Below are 16,974 nucleotides of genomic sequence, written 5' to 3'. Positions count from 1 at the left end.
CCCTCTCTGCTCCGCTCCGCTCGGGCCCCGGCCCCAGCCCGGCGCGCTCAGCTCCCGGCTCCCGGCACAGCGCTCCCTGCTTTCGGCCCCGGGGACTCTGCGGCCGCCGATTGGCTCCGCACCCGCCCCTCCCGGCCCCCTCCCCCTCCCCCAGGCCGGAACCTTAACCCCGTCGTGGCTGCTCCGCCGACTGCGGGGGTCCCCACCCCGCGGGCGGGCGAGCCGGGTGTGGCCGGGTCCGGGTCGTGGTCTGCGGCCCCTGCCGGCATCCAGGTGTCCTCAGAGATCCGGTCAGGGAGTGGGGGTGGGGAGCGGGACGGAGAACTTCTTCAGGCTGGGACAGGTTTTATGAGTGGGAAGGTAGAGAGGGGCGCTGCCAAGAGGAGGCGGCAAACGCGAGAGGAAGATTTCATTTATGATCTTAAAACGGGTTGTCTCATGGAGCGAAGAAGGAAAGGGGATTTAGGCATGCAGCAGGAGGGATGAAGGCTAGATACGGAGAGGGACTTTCCCTGGAGAGGAAAACACTAGGACGAAGGTGAAAACTTGGAGGGGAGGGGTGCGGTCCGGGCGCTGGCAGTTCCCTCGGCCCACCGGAAGGGAGAACTAAAGACCTTAAAGTGTCTCCAGAGGCCAGAGCCTCTCTCTCTTGAAGTGCCGATGGGAGTGGGTGGAGGGCTCGGGGAGAAAGGACCATCTGGGAATCAGCAGACGGAGCGTTGGGGGTGGGGAGCCGATAATGCTTGTGAAATAGATTTCTCTTTCTGCTTGCTAAACTGTGGGGCTGGGAAAGCAGGTGAAAGGCCTGCAAGGGGTGAAGGCTGGGGGATGGAGGGGGGAGCTCCTGGTGGGGTGGCTTGTTTACAGCTGGGGTTGGTTTCTGATTCCGCTACTGGCAGGGTGATGAAAATGATCTGCTGTAACTGAAGGGATGGAGGTTAGACTCCCTGAAGAACTTACTATGTTGGTATATGACCAGACGTCAGTCAATACCTGTGATTGAGGCAGATAGGTTATTCCTAGGATCTGGTGGGTACCATGCCAGGGTCTGGGGGCAATTGGATAGAGGGAGGAGAGGTGCTGTGGCCCTGGGGGGGGGGGCAGGGCTGGGTGCATCACTGGGGGAGGAGAAGGACTGGAGGTAGGGAGAAGGGACAGGGAGTTCTGGGGGAGGGGCTGGGCCAGGGCCAGGGCCAGAGATCTGTTTCTTTAGCCTTCAGACCAGCAACTGGCAAGCTCCACACAGATTAATGCTTGGTTCTCTGGGGTCCCTATGATCACCCTCTCCTCTGAGGGCTCAGCCTTACTTCCTAGTTGCCTCCTCTCTTTGGGCAGCCCTTCCCTGACCTGGATATCAAGGCCTCTTCCCCTTTTACCTCCCAAAATAACCTCCCCTGTCCTCCCCCCTAGCCATATCTCTTTACACACATCAGGCCCAGCTCGGTTTTCTCAGGGCAGGCCTGGGGTTATAGGGACTCGGTGGGCCAGCCAGACCTCCATTTGCTTGTTAACCGACCCCATTTTGCTGGGGGTCAGTCACCTGACTCTAGGTCAGTCACCTGGACTCTAGAAATGACCCCCTACACTCAGTCTGCACTTGTAGGGTGCCTCTGATTCTTTTTAAAAACTTTTCCTCTCCGGTTTTATTGAAAAACAAGCAACATACATCACTGTATAAATTGAAGGCACACAGCACCACAGTTTGACTGACATATATTGTGACATGAAGACCACAGTAAGTTCAGCAACACTCATCTTCTCATAAGATATAGTAACAAAGAAAAAGAAAGAAAGAAGAGAAAAAAAGGGGGAAAATTCTGTGGGATGAGAACTCAGGAGTTAACTCTGTAGCAACTTTCCTGTGTAACACACATTGGTGTTAGTTTCCGTCATCATGCTGTACAGTACACCCCAGCACCCATTCATCTTAGATCTGGAGTTTGTACCTTTTGACTACCTTCCTTCATTTTCCCCTCCACCTCCCCTTCGCCTCTGATAACTGCAAATCTGATCTCCTTTTCTAGCAGTTTGACTTTTGCTTTAGATTCCACATATAAGTGAGATCATACAGGATTTGTCTTTATCTGGTTTATTTTGCTTAGCATAATTCTTTCAGGGTCCTTCCACATTGTAGAATTTCCTCATTTTTTAAGGCCAAATAATATTCCATTGTATATACACATACATCTCTATAGCTATATCTTTATCTGTGTCTATCACAACTGTCTCCATTCATCTGTTCATCCCTCAGCGGACACTTAGGTTGTTTCCACGCCTTGGCTATTGTCAAGAATGCTGCCAGGGGCACCGGGGTGCAGATAGATATCTTTTTGCCTTTACTCTTTCTTTGATGTAGCAAGGCCAGGCAGGAAAACAACTAGTTGTATTTCCTAGCCCCTCCCCTGAAGCTGTTCCCCAGCACTGCCTCCCAACCAGAAGTGACCGAGAAGGGAGGGGGTATGAAGACACTGAAGCCAAGGGGAGGCAGATGGGGAGGGGAACGCAGGGTCCATTAGCATGCGGGCGCTTGCTCTGGCTCTGCCCCACTTGCCCACCTCCTAACCACACATACACAGAACAGGGTCCCAAATATCCTCCAAATAGGTGACTTGTCCATCCCTTACCCCATTCCACCAGGACCCTGGAGCTTAAAGTCAGGATGCTCACACCCCTGCATCTCTGGGGCCTCAGAATTCCCTCACTGAGCCTCATTTGTAAAATGGGAGAAGAGACCCTGCCTGATAGGGTTAAGTCTCATATGAGCTAAGGTACCTGGCACATAGAAGACCCTTGATTAATCCGTGCCTGCTATTGTTACTGTCTTGTCATCTCACAGAAGGCCAGCCGTGAGGGGAGTCATCTCCCTAGACTCTCATCAGGAGAACCTTCATGGACCGCCATCAGCCAGTTTGCCTGGGCCTCTTTCATATTTTTTTCCCCCTCAGACTGTGGTCTGGCCATGGAGATGCCTCTCAAAGTCCTACACCCACCCTTCATGTTGCTTCCTTAAGCTCCAGATTCTCCAAACCCCTTTCCCCAAAAGCTACAAGAAAGGAGATGGACCCAGGTTGCTCAGGCTTTGGAGAGATGGCTGATGAGGGCTGTGTGGGGAGAAGGGTCCCAGGAGCAGCCGGTGCTGGGGCGGAGGCAGAGGAGGAGAGAGCAGGGAGAGGGAGGAGACAGCTCTGGGTATGGGCTTGGCTTCAAGAGATGGAGGCTGGGTGCAGGTGGGCGAAGCGTTTGTGGGTAGCAGGGAGGTGGAGTGTGGCTGGCTCTCACCTCTGGGGCTAGGGTCTCTGCATGGGCTAGAATGAGGCTGTCTGGGTATCCTGTTTTGACCTTCATTTATACCCAGAGCTGGGCGGTGGCTGTGAGTGTATGTTGAGCTTGTGGGTGGAAGAAGGCATGGGTTGCTCACACACAGGGCTGGGGAGGTGTGGAGGGCCCACTACTTGCTCTTGGAGACCCCTGGTTGGAGGTGGAGCCTGCCCTGCCCGAATCCCTTCCTTGGCTTGCAGGTGCCTGCAGGGAGGTGGGCACGCAGGTGCAAACGTTGCCATCGCTGCTGCAGTCACAGCCCTGGCTGGAGGAGAAGGAGCTGTTCCGCGCAGGGCACTTCTGGTTCCATGAAATATTTAAGGCCACGGGGATGTGACTTGGTGACGCAGTCACTTCATCTCTGCTCTCCCCCTCCCCCCCCAGCCCTGTCTTAGAGCTGGACTCTGGGTTGATGGGTCTGTTCTTTTCGTTCTCAGGATGTCCTGCTTTTATTTAGCTGTCCTCCTTACCTCCACAAATCTTCTCATGCATTAATTCACTAAACCTCACAACCGACCGGGAGGGAGGCGTGTGTTAGATCTTGATTTTACTTCTTATGGGTGAGGTCACGGAGTGAGCTGATGCTGGAATGGGTCGCTAGGTTATAAGGTTAGAGGGTCAATTCCTGCCTCTGCTACCAACTCTCTGGGCCACAGTGGTGGGGCAGTTACTGGTCTCTGTTTAATCATCTGTAAAATGAGGGCGACTAGGCGGTGGCGTGGGTTTCTTCCCATTCTAAAATGTTGTCATCCCGAGTTAGGGGTTCTCCAACCACATCCTGGGAAGTCTCAGACCCAGGCTTGGAATCAGAGGCAGGGATCATATGTCTGTCTTTGCATCTCTCCCCACCTGGCTGTTGTGGTGGGGGTGAACTTCTGCTTGTTGGATACATGACATACTCATACTTTTTCACACACTTGGCTCTGATGAGGTGAGGCTTGAGACTGATTTACACACCCAAAGGAGCAACGACCCCATCCAAGTGGTCCCCCCAGGAAACCATATGTTCACACCAATTTGCTGTAGTTTCTCAAACATTTCTGGAAACTCTTTTGGAAGCATCTCAGAGCCTGTGGCATATGCTCTGAAAATCCTCACTGTGGAGTGACTCTTTGTCCTTTGGAGTGGCTTTACTCTGGTGGAAATGACTGGGGGGTCATGCCTTGTGATGAAGGAGGGAAGCCAGCTGGGGAGCAGAATTTGACCAGGAATTGAGGTGTGGGTACCTTGTAATGAGGCCATGTGTCCCTTGCAGCTCCGACACCCATCTAGAAGACCTCTCCGCAAGAGAAGTTTCCAGAGCTTCTTGTGGGCGTGAGCAGCACCACTGGAGTAGATGTTGGCCTCTCAGGGGATGACTTGAAAGCCTCTGCCACCCTTCACTGTGTATGTCCTGGTTTGCCTGTGAAAAAGCCCATCGTTGCCACTCTGCCAGGCATAGGGACACACCCCCCTGCAGCTGGCACTCTCGGGAACGGGGCCAACACTGGTGATTCAAACACAGGGGCTGCTCATTTCCAAAGTGCTTTGTGTCTTCTGAAACCACACAATGGCAGGGGTGGAAGAAACTTGAAGATCAATCCATCCCCCTTGAACTAGAGAGGAGAAACTGAGGCCCAGAGAGAGGAAGCAGCTCTTCTCAGGACTAGAATCCATGCCAGCACTTTTCCCGAGAATCCAGATTTGGTGGTTTTGGCAGGGCAATGGCTGAGCCTGAAATAGGAGTGTGGACCAGATGGCCTCTTGAGATGTATTTTAACCCTATGATCATCATCGGTCCAGAAGAGCCAACCCTTAGCTAGCCCCTTCTACCACAACTCTAACAGTTGGGTTGGATTCATTCTTCCAATCAGTGTCTATTGGGGGCCAAACATTATGCTAAGTGCTGGGGATATAGCAGAGAACAAAACAGGTAGTCTCTGTCCATGGGCATAGCAGGGGTCAGGGTAGTGGTGGGCTGACCTAGGAATCACAAACGATAACTATTACAAAGGGGGAAATACAGGAACAAGGTGCATCAAGACAGGAAGAAGATCAACATACTCTCTGACTGCTGAGAACCCCCCACCCCCACATATGAGTTCCTTCCAGCATGGTGGTTAAACACCCAGCTTCTGCAGCAATCCGCCCGGGTTCAAGTTCTGCCACCTGATAGCTCTGTGACCTTGGGCAAGCTGTATGACCTCTCCGAGGCTCAGTTTTCCCACCTGTAAATCACAGCAATCCCTATTGTTATAGAAAGGGCTTTATTGTTATAAAGAGCCTAGCTCGGTGCCTGGCACCCATCAGGCATTTGAGAAATGGACAAGAGTAGGTAGGAGTTCATCTTAGCAAATGTTTTCTCTGTTGGCTCTGGAAAAACAGGGAAGAAAAATGGGGATTTCAAAGCTTTCAGAATTAGGGGTTGGGTATCTGCGGGCTATCCCTTTCCCCTTTTCAGTCAGATCCTACTCCTGCCTACCTTGTCTGATCAGATGTCCTGCTGTGTCCTCATCCGCATGGGTGATTACCCTGCCCTGCTAATTAACACCAGCCCTGTTAATGATTAAATCTAATGACTTTGACTTGGGGATGTGATGGAAAATTCCCCAGCCATAGGACAGGATGAAGGTAGGTTACCAAGAGTAGGAGTTAAGGGCCCCCCTGAGATCTGGACATGTTGTTGAGGGTTGGTGGCTGGGGATGGGTGTGGCTGGGGAACAGATGCCTGGGTTTTTTCTCGGGGCTGCTCAGCAAGGGAGTGTGGAGGGAGGGGGTCATTTGAAAGTTATAGTCAGCCCTCCTCCCCCATTCCTCTTCCCAGCCTTGGCAGAGTACGCTGGGCCCCAGCCCAAGCCTTGGCATTCCTCTTGCTAGGGGTTGGTTAATTGCAGCTAGAGCAAGGACAGGTAGGAGATGGTGTATCGGTGTCCCAGGACTGCCAGAACAAAGGGCCATTAAGTGGCAGGAACTTACTTTGTCCCAGTTCTGGAGGCTAGGAGGGTGAGATCAAGGTGTCAGCAGGGCCAGGCTCCCTCTGAGGGCTCTAGGGAAGAATCCCTCCTTGCCTCTCTCAGCTTCTGATGGTCCAAGTGTCCTTTGGCTTGTGGCAGTGTCACCTCGATGTCTGTGGCTGTCTTCACGTGGCCACCTTCCCGCGGCACCTCTCTGTGTGGTGTCTTCTTCTTACAAAGACTTCAGTCCTTGGATTGGGGCTCCACCCTAAATCCAGGATAATTTCGTCACAAGCTCCTTAATTCATTACATCTGCAAGGACGCTGTTTCCAAATAAGGTCACATCTGAGGTTCCGGGTGGACGTGAGGTTTTTGGAGACGTTCTTGGCCCCATGGCAGATAGTGAGAGTGCCTGGTAGGCAGGGAGCCTGTGCTTACCGCCCCCACCCCCCAACTGCCCTGTGCTGGGGCCCCCCCCCCGTCTACATCTCCCTCTCCCCAAATAGAGCGAATGCTCAGGAACTCTGGGAGGCCTAGAAAGGGGGGATATTAGTGGGAAGAGGTGAAGGGATGGGAGCAGGGGTGTTCTAGATTGGAGAAAAGAAGACTGCAGGGACTTTGAAGGGAAAATCCTGGGTCCCTAGAGTTTAGTACTATTGGAAGGGAGAGTGTAACCCACATTATATTGTATATCGCACAAATTATGTGCTATTATACATATTATATATTGTTTATTATATTCTATGGTATTTGACAACCACAACATGTCATGCGATTAAAAAAAATAAAGTTGCAGTTTGATTTCCTGGTGAGTTTGATTCACGACACAATCCTTTATATTGTATTGGGCTGCTGAGCAGGGGTAATATTTTCCCTTGCTCTTGAGTAAAAACCCAGGAATGGCTCTTAACTTTTTTGGTTGTGCTCAAGTAAGAGACAGGCATTGAGCATTGATCAGAAACTAGAACAACCAGGCCGGTACAAGACTCAAGACTCAGAACTATTTACTGTCACTCCTGGACAGCCTGTTGGGCCCTGCTTTAGTTGTACCCTGGGAAAGGGGTGAGTGGCTAGCTTTTGCCTGTCTCTCTGTCATGTTTTCCCTTGCCCCTTCTAGGCCGACCCCCCCCCCCCATTGTATGCCATTTCTGAGTAGGGTGAGGTGTGCTGGGGAGGATTTGGAGGTGGTGTGGGGCAGACCTGAAGGGGTGATTCTCAGCCTCCTCCTCCATCAGCTGGTACTGTCCTGGCGCCTTTCTCTCTGGTCTTCTGCGGTGACTGTTCTCTTGTGGGCCTTTTCCTGGACCCTCAGAGCTTTGCTGTCAGACCCATTCACCTGTGTTCCCTTACTTCAGGAACTTGAGCCTCCTTCCTTAGCTGTTGGCAGCCTTCTGTCCCTTGAGGGGGCACTACTGGACAGCACCCAAAAGGGATGCCTGGGGATATGCTTGCTTCTCTCCCAGGACCCAGAGCCGATCAGTTATTTGTCAGGCAAATGAACCCAGGGCATCCCAGAGCACCAGCCCTGTTAACCCGCCCACATGGAAGTTCCTTGGTCCTTCACTCTCCTTCTAAACTTCTGGGGGGCACCCAGACTCCAGGACACTCTGCCCTCAACTCTAGGGGCCACATACTCAGCTCTTGGGGTAACCCACTTAGCATCCACTGGGTTTGCTCTAAGGTAGGTAGCTCCTTTCCTCTTCCTTGAGAGAGGGGAGAAGGGGCTCATAGCATAGCATTATTCATACATTGCCTCCCCAAAAGATCCTCCCTTCTCTCTATACTATGATTTTTTTTTTTTTTTAAATCTTTGATCTGGCGAGGCAGTCAGAAACTAATTCTTAAAGTTTTCCTTTGAAATTTGTCATGTGATGATTTGGCCTTCCCTTTAAAATGTCATCTATTGGGGTGCGTGGGTGGCTCAGTAGATTAAGCGGCTGCCTTAGCTCAAGTCGTGATCCCAGGGTCCTGGGATTGAGCCCTGTGTCGGGCTCCCTGCTCAGAGGAGAGCCTGCTTCTTCCTCTCTGCCTGCCTTTCTGCCTACTTGTGTTCTCTATCTCTCTGTCAAATAAATGAAAACCTTAAAAAAAAAAGATGTCATCTATTGGGGGTGCCTGGGTGGCTCAGTAGGTTAAGCGTCCAGCTCTTGATTCCAGCTCAGGTCATGATCTCATAGGTGAGGGGCTGGAGATCCCCGCACCCGCCCCAACTCCCAGGTCAGGTCAGGCTCTGTGCTTGAGTCAGCTTGAGGATTCTCTTCCTCTGACACCTCAACCTCCACCCCCCCCCAATGCTCGCTCGCTCTCTTTTTCTCTTTCTCTCTCAAATAAATAAATATTTCATCTATTGTATCTTGGTGCTTACTTGAAATTCCAATTTTAACATCTTGCTGCAAAAGCACCTGGGACAGTTAAGATTGTCCCAGGAGAGTGGGGCATCAGTTCCTAAATCCATAGGGGCAACTTGTCTATGTCGGGCAAGGGGGTAGGTGAGGATACCAAACGAATGGCCTAGAGGCCGAATGGCCACCAGAGGGCAGCAGATCCTACTTCAAACTCGGCCTCTTCCTCCTACTGGTCGGAATGACTTTCTCCTTCAGTTCCTGGAGGCCAGGTAGTGCCCAGTGGTCTGCCACGTGGAGGGCTCAGCTCTCCTGGTATCTCGACTGGTTCTCCAGAGGTGGCCCTGCCTTCTGACTTTCTGCCGTCTAACCACTCTTCTTCTGCCTGAAGTATCAAAAATGTCAGTTGACACTGAGCAGGAACAGCCAATCACTAAACACCTGCATTGTAATGGGCCTGAAGATTGGGCCATACTCTGCCCCGGAGAAGCCCAGCCAGGGAGGGAGACTGCAGAACACGATGAGCTGCAGAACAGCAAATGTTGTTGGGGAGGCAGAAATGAGGGCTTTGTACTGAACACAGATATGGAGAGCAGTGTGGGCGTTGCCAGGGAACAGGGCTGGGGGGAACGGGGACAGGTGGTCAAAGGTACAAGCTTTCCATTATGAAGGATGAGTAAGTTCTGGGGATATTGTATATTTGAAAGTAGCTAAGAGGGTAGATTTTTTTTTTTTTTTTAAGATTTTGTTCATTTATTTGGTGGAGAGAGAGACAGAGAGAGGGAACACAAGCAGGGGGAGTGAAAGAGGGAGAAGCAGGCTTCCTGTGGAGCAGGGAGCCTGATGTGGATACCAGGACCCCGGGATCATGACCCGAGCCAAAGGCAGATGCTTAATGACTGAGCCATCCAGGCACCCCCAAGAGGGTGAATCTTAAAGTTCTTATCACACACACACACACACACAGGCACACACATACACAGTTGTAACTGTGAGGTAATGGGTGTGCTAACTACATTAACTTTGGGGACTGGTTCCCAGTGCATGCCTATATCAAATCATCATACTGAACACCTTGAGCATACATAATGCTAAATGTCGATTATATATCAATAAAGCCGGGGGGGAAAAGAAATAAGGGCTTTGGGAGCACTGAGGAAGGACCAGGAGCTGGAGAAGGCTGCTTGGAGGAGGGGAATTGGGGCTGGGTTGGGTTTTTTTTCCCCCCCAGGGATGAATAGGACTTTGGGGAAGAAGAGGTGAGAATAGGGACAGATAGCTAGACAAATCTTGGGGGACAAGTGAGTTGAGAGGTGACAAGGGAGGTGGAGGATAGCAGAAGGTGGTAGGGCTATCTGGAGTATAGTGGGGGACCTTTGGGAAAATTCCATTTCTTTTTTTTTTTTTTTTAAAGATTTTATTTATTTGACAGAGAGAGAGAGATCACAAGTAGGCAGAGAGGCAGGCAGAGAGAGAGAAGGGAAGAAGCAGGCTCCCTGCAGAGCAGAGAGCCCGACTCGGGGCTCGATCCCAGAACCCTGGGATCATGACCTGAGCCGAAGGCAGAGGCTTTAATCCACTGAGCCATCCAGATGCCCCATGGGAAAATTCCATTTCTGATACTGGCAGAAGCAGACCTTCCTTTCCCGCTCCCCAGTCTCCAGGAAGCTGGCCTGAGGCTGGATAGTGGCAGGATTTTATTGAACATGGAGGATTGGAGAAAAAGGGGAGGATGGGTGCTTTGAGCTTCTCAGAGGAAAAAAAAAATGCTTGAAGGAATTCATGTGGTTTAGCTGCGATTAAAGAAGACTCAGGGGTGTGGGTGGTGATTTTGGTATAACGGGGGAGGTGAGGGCATGGGCTTGGGAAGGAGTCAGATGGGTGCTGGAACGAATCCTGGTTCTCCCAATACCCAAGTGACCCGGGGCTGATTGCTTTACTTCTCAAGCTTCTATCCTAATCTGTGGAATGGGAATAATAACCCCTTCATGCTAGGGGTACTGCAAGTATGGATTGAGATAATATACATAAAATGCTTAGCACAGTGCCCGGTAAGCATTGGCTAAATGGTAGCATTTATTACTGGGGTGGTAATTACCTTCAGTTGTCACATGGAAACAAGCAACTTATTTGTGCCGTTCCAGCAGGCTGGACTAGCCAAGCAAGCGAAAGGGAGACAGACTTGGGCTGGCTGGGAGGAAGGGTGTTCTCGCCATCAGAGCCACTCAAGCCTGGAAGGGGCTGTGTGTAAGGAGTTATGCGTGGCTGGAGGTACCCAAGAGACTGTCCGGGGTATCCTTCCTTGGGGGCCAAAGCCTGACATGTATGGGCTCTTTCCAATTCGATTCTTTGGGATTATAGGTTGTTCTGAAACTGTGCATTGGAGGCTATGAATGGAAGATTCTGTGATTCACTCTGAAGGGCCCCAGGGACAGGGGAGATGGAGCTGGCAGTGGAGAGAATCAGTGACTCTCCTGGGCTCGGCCAGATTACCCAAGGCCTTAGCTATCCTTTCTCCTCAGGTGAGGGGAGGGCATGTGGGAGTCTCTGTGAAGGTTGTCCAGTCCCTCATACTGCCTTCATGTGATAGAACTCCATTTTCTGTATTGGTACGTTTGGGAGTGGGGAAAATTTTTGTTTAAGACCCTTCCCCTACTTCCAGTAAAAAAGTCCCCATTCTGGAGTTCCCCTGCCTGGGCATGCATTGAGAAGCCCTTCCTGCGACATAATCTCATGCTTCCTCATGGCAGTGTCCGGACCTCTGATATGTACCATGTTCTCTGTGAAGGTGGTCTTCTCCTTGCCTCTGCATTAATCCCACAGATGCTGGGGAAGGGAGCCCTGGGCCTTTGACCAAGAGCTGCCCAGGACTTTTTCTTCCCAACCACTCTGAGGGCTGGAGCCCCTTATCTGCCACCACTTCCCCATGCCCCTGTCCGTTGGAGGAGAGGACTTTGTTCCCTTCTTCACAAGGGGGTGAATGTGGCAGTGAATGCTTCAAGACTCTGTTCCTAACTTGTTCCTCCTAGGAAAGGAGCAGCCAATTTATTTCCTTCCTTCCTTCTATTCACTCAGAATTTCAATTCGGATTTATTCACTGAACTCCACTTGCCCAGTAATTGCTGTTCAGGATTCTAGAAAGAAATGATGAATACTAATAATTGACACATTCCCAGGTTTCATAGAGTTTACATTTTTGTGACATAGAAAGTATATAAACAGGTCAACAAATGTGTAAATAAGATGCTTTCAGGACGTGGTAAGTGCAGTGAGAGAATAAACAGGGTGAGGTGGCAGGAGTGACTGATGAGGGTAGATGGGGGTGGGTGTTGAGTGGGTGGCCAGGGGAATGCTCTCTGAGAAGGTGCCATTTCTGCAGAGTCCTGAAGGATAAAAGGGAGTCACCTAAGCAAAGAGCAAGAGGAGCCAGGTTCTAAGGAGAGGGAACATCAAGGATTAAAGTCCTGAGCTGGGAAATGCTGGTGTGTACCAGGATCATGGGGGATGCCTGCATGGCCACGAGGTATTGAGCAGGAGAGTGGAATGAGACGAGCTTGGAGGACTAGGTGGGAAGCAGACCAAGCCGGACCTTTAGGCCTTGGAAAAGAGTTAAGATTTTATTTAATGTGCAACTGAAAAACACCCAAGTCTTTTTCAGCAGCAAATGGACTGACACGATTTGATATACTTTAAAGGATCACTTGTCTAAATGCTGAATGGAGGGGGTGCCTGGGTGGCTCAGTGGGTTAAAGCCTCTGCTTTCGGCTCAGGTCATGGTTCCGGGGTCCTGGGATCGAGCCCCACATCGGGCTCTCTGCTTCAGCGGGGAGCCTGCTTCCTCCTCTCTCTCTCTGCCTGCATCTCTCCTGCTTGTGATCTCTGTTTGTCAAATAAATAAATAAAATCTTAAAAAAAAAATAAATGCTGAATGGAGGATGGGTTGGGAGGCGTGAGGGTGGAAGCAGAGAGGTTAGTCCGGAGGCCATTACAGAGGTCTAAGTGATAGATTGTTCTGGTGAAACTTGGGTGGTGGTATGGAGATGGAGAGAGGGGGATGAAGTCATGGTATATTTTGGAGAGAGAGTCTAAGACTCCGTTGACGTGGGGACTGAGGGAAAGGCAGAAATCAAGATTGACTTTTAATTGAGTATATGAGGTTATACTTAATGAATAGGAAGATGAGATGGATGAGCATATTAAGATACTAGTTCAGGTGCCAGTAATAAGGTCTTGATACCATGACTTAAATGGGAATTAAACAGCAGTGTTACGGTGGCTTCACAATATTCAAGACTCAGGTTCTTTCTATCTTGTAACTCTTTCTTTTCAAGATGGGGCTTCCATTTAGTGGCCTATGATGGCTGCCCCAGCTCCCACCTCTTCATCTCATTCTAGTTGGTTGGGAGGAGGGAGAAGAGCAGAGGAGGACGTACTCTTTTTCTGGCAAGGACACCACCCATGATTTGCCCTTATTGTATTGGCTCATATCCTACTGGTCACTACCTAGTCACATGACTGCATCTAGCTGCAAAGAAGCCTGGGAAATGTAGTCATTAACTTCACAGGAAGAAATTCTGGTGTAGATTAGAGGTTTGGGTAAGGTCAAAGCGTTGTTACCACTGGACTTCTAGAGTAAAGGAGATGGGAGGTCAGGAGGTTGTAGACAAGATGGGATTCTTGAATTGGAGATTTTGGTGGTTACTATGGCAAAGTTTAAGTGGAGGTACAAAGGTCAAGGACTGAGAAGCCAGGGTATTGGAGAGGTCATCTGTGTGGATGTGGGACATCCTCAGGAATGTTGGGGTGGGGGGAAGCAGGAGCTGAGGTTACCAGTGAATGGGGCTAAGAGGAGGGGTAGCCTGTGTTCAGAGCTTCCAAGGAGGGGAGGTTTAGAAGTTAAAAGGAGGAGCAGTGGTACAGAAGCAATCTCCCCTTCCCACATTCTGGCTCTGGGGTAATTGGTGGTAAGAGGGAAAGCAGCTCCCACTTGAGAGCCTTGTAGAGGTTGTGGGATTCTCAGGAATTTAAGACTAGCCAATAGAGAGAACACTCAAAACAAGACATTGTCACTACCAAGGAGTTTGCTGATCATATGCCAGGAATTCTAGAAGGCACACTAAAAGGTTCTGGGAGAGAGGCTGAGTAGAGAATTGGTTTGGGTTAGGGAGATGGGAGTCTGGATAACTGGGTCCTGGAGGCTTTGGCTTGACCTTGGCGATGATTGAGGAAGACAGACCAGGTGTGGCAGGAGGGATTTGGTTGCCCATCTTCTTCTGAGAACAGTGGGGACAGAGTATAGACCTTAGTACCTAACTGGATGGTTTGGGGCCTCTGGCAACCGATTCCTGTGATACCAAGGCCTGAGGGGGTATGGGTGGGCTGATCCCATGGGAGTAGGGTATGTACATTAGCAAAATAATAGCCCCAAAGATGTCCGTGTCCTAGTCCCCAGAACCTGTGAATATGTTGGCTTTCATGGTAAAGGGGAAATAAGGTTTGGGATGGAATTAAGGTTGCTAATCAGCTGGCTTTAGAATAGGGAGCTTATCCTAGATTCTCTGGATGGGTCTAGTGTAATCATAAGGAATCTTAAATATGGAAGAGGGGTACAGGAGAGAGTACCAGGTGGATGGCAAAGTGAGAAGAGCTTGGCTGGTTGTGCCTGGCTCCAAAAACAGGGGAATGGGACCGAGAGCCATAGAATGTGTATGGCCTCTAGAAGCTAGAAGGAGCACAGAACGGGTTCTCTCCCGAGCCTCCACAAAAGAATATGGCCCTCTGGACACCTTGATTTTAGCCTCATGAGACTCATCTCGGATTTCTGACCCCTAGAACTATAAGATGAGAAATCTGTGTTGTTTTTAGCCAGAAAAGTTGAGTAATTTGTATTTAGAAATCATAATCTGGAAACTACTACAAGTTGAGAGGGTCTCCTCTTCCAGGCAGCCGGTCCCTCTTGCATGGTGGGGTGGTATGGCAGCTGGGGAGACAGAACACTTATTGGATGCATTTCGCCAGGGAGTGCTGTTCATGTGTTAACGGGAATGTTCCTGAATAGCACCACTCCAGTCTCTGCCATCCTCCCATGATGCAAACACACAAATTTGTACAAGGCTTCCCTGCCCTGTCCTCCCCTGGGGCATGTCTATTCTTTCCCTGTCTGTTTAGTGGCTCAGGCAGAGAGGAAGTAGAGGGGGCCCCTTTTGGACTTGTGTCTCGATTGCATTCTTTAGTTCGGTTTGCCAGAGAGGTGAGAGTACTGTGGGTTGTCTGGCCAGTAATAACATTGGCATCTGCTCTCCCTTTTGCTCCTGTTCTTGGGGGCACCTTCTACATCGGCCTGATTCAGAGGGGCAAAGGGTTGACATGCTAGTGGGCCTTGGCACTGAAATCAAGGCCTGGCCTAGAAGCATTCCAGTGCAGTGGATTTTAACAGGCAAAAGGTTTGAAGGTAACTTTGACCTGCAGCTTTATAGGTGCAGCTGAAGTGGGAATGAAATTGCCCCGATTTCATGGGGGCACAGAACACGAGACAGTTAAATTTTGGCTTCAGATTATTTGTGCTAATCTTTGGTGAGCAATGCTCACTTGGCTGTCCCACATCCTGATTGTCTACTTTGTTTTAAACTATGGTTAGGACCACAGAGGGGAGCATGGAGTGATTTTATTTATGGCCTGCCGACAAGATCCTGAAATTATTTCCTACCACACAGTCTCAAGTTGGCTCTGGATTGTACATTTGTTAAATCGACCCTGACCTCTGACCTCAGGGCCCACTGTGGGATTAACCACATGAATGTGGTGGACTTCATGCAGGTAAAAAGGACCTGAACCCCTTATGTGGAGGAAACACCAATGTGGATGAGAAAAAAAAAATGTATGAAATTATTACAAACCGGAAGGATAGGAGAAAAATGAGCAAATCTTGTACCTGGAACACTGTGTCTCTAGACATCAGACTTAGGGAATTAAGGAGACATGGAGTGCATGTGAGATATAAGTTTTAGTTTGAGAGTGAGAAAAATCAGCAAGAAAGGGAAAGAAAAGAGAAGGATGTTCTGTTGACTGAGTTGGAGAAAAAGATAGGATTTTCTTGGAAAAGAGGTTGAATTCGTAGGGGCCATACCTGAGGTATATTAAAATAAAAAGGAAACGTCTCCCCATCTAAGTGCTTTTAAAAACCGAACTAGAACAGACAGAATATTTATTCATTTCTGGATCAGGGAGGATGACTGGGGGTGAGTTGATTTAATAAGGATGCAAAGTGGAGTGCGGCCGCTAGAGGGCGCGCTGATCTGGAAACTAGCGCGAAGCGCGGCTGGCGCGGGTGGGGGTGTGTGTGTGGGAGGGAGTGTGTGTGTTAGTGAGCCCTGCGACTGTTAGTTTAGTTTCAAAGCGGCACAGTTATTCAGGGGTGAGGGCTGGAGGAGGTACTGCCCATGCCCTGAAGGTACATGCCCAGGAGTCCGTGGTCAGGACCCTCCTCCTCCACACGTAGTTACTGAAAAGATGAAAACACACACTAAGGTGGGTTCATGCAGGAAAGCAATCCATCTCGCTACATCTGAGTCAAATTAGGATGACTGGGAGCACTATTTTAAATTTTTAAATATCACAAGATGACAGAAAGTATTAACCACCCCGCTTTGACAAAAAAAGCAGTAGTCATGCTCCCCACCGTCTAGAAAACAATGTATGAATTAACCTCTCCATGGGATGGGACATGTAGGACGTGGGAGGCTGCTGGGGCTGAGGGCCCCTCTTCCATATTGTCTTCTCTTGAACTTTGAATCCTCATTAAAGGTCCCTCCCCCTCCCCCCAAAAACCCACAGGGTTTTTGTGCACTGGGTTCTGGGCACCTAATTGCCCTGTGGCCTGACCATATGCTTTTGTTTTAAGTTTTGTTGGTGTGGAGCTGGTGCCATAGTATTAGTCTTTGTCCGCATCACTCTGAGTTTGGAGCTACTGGAGGAACTGCTTCTAGATCAGGGGGACCAGGATAGCCCCCTGCCTCCACACATAACAGCCTTGCCCTTGACTCTGGGGAAACACTCACCAAGCTCAGGCTCACCACCTTCCTCATCCTCACCAGGCCTGAGATCTTCCCACAGTCCCTCCTACTGTCCATCCCTTCCAGGTCTGGAGAAGCGGCTCCCCCTAAGGCCAGACACGGGGGGAGGTGCAGGTTCTCACCCCTACCCACACTTTGCGAAGCTGAAATCACAGGGAGAGTGTGTGTACCGACCCTTCCCTTCACACCCTGACCTTATTCCACCATACAGCTGGCTTCAAATGACACTCTTTCCATCCCATCCCAAGAGGCCACAGAACTTTTTCAGGTGGGGAGGCCCAACCAGAGCACGGGAGGCATCTGGGGGA

The sequence above is a fragment of the Neovison vison genome, chromosome 12 (genome assembly GCF_020171115.1).
Source record: "Neovison vison isolate M4711 chromosome 12, ASM_NN_V1, whole genome shotgun sequence".
NCBI lineage: Eukaryota > Metazoa > Chordata > Mammalia > Carnivora > Mustelidae > Neogale > Neogale vison.
This window is presented reverse-complemented; position numbering follows the sequence as displayed.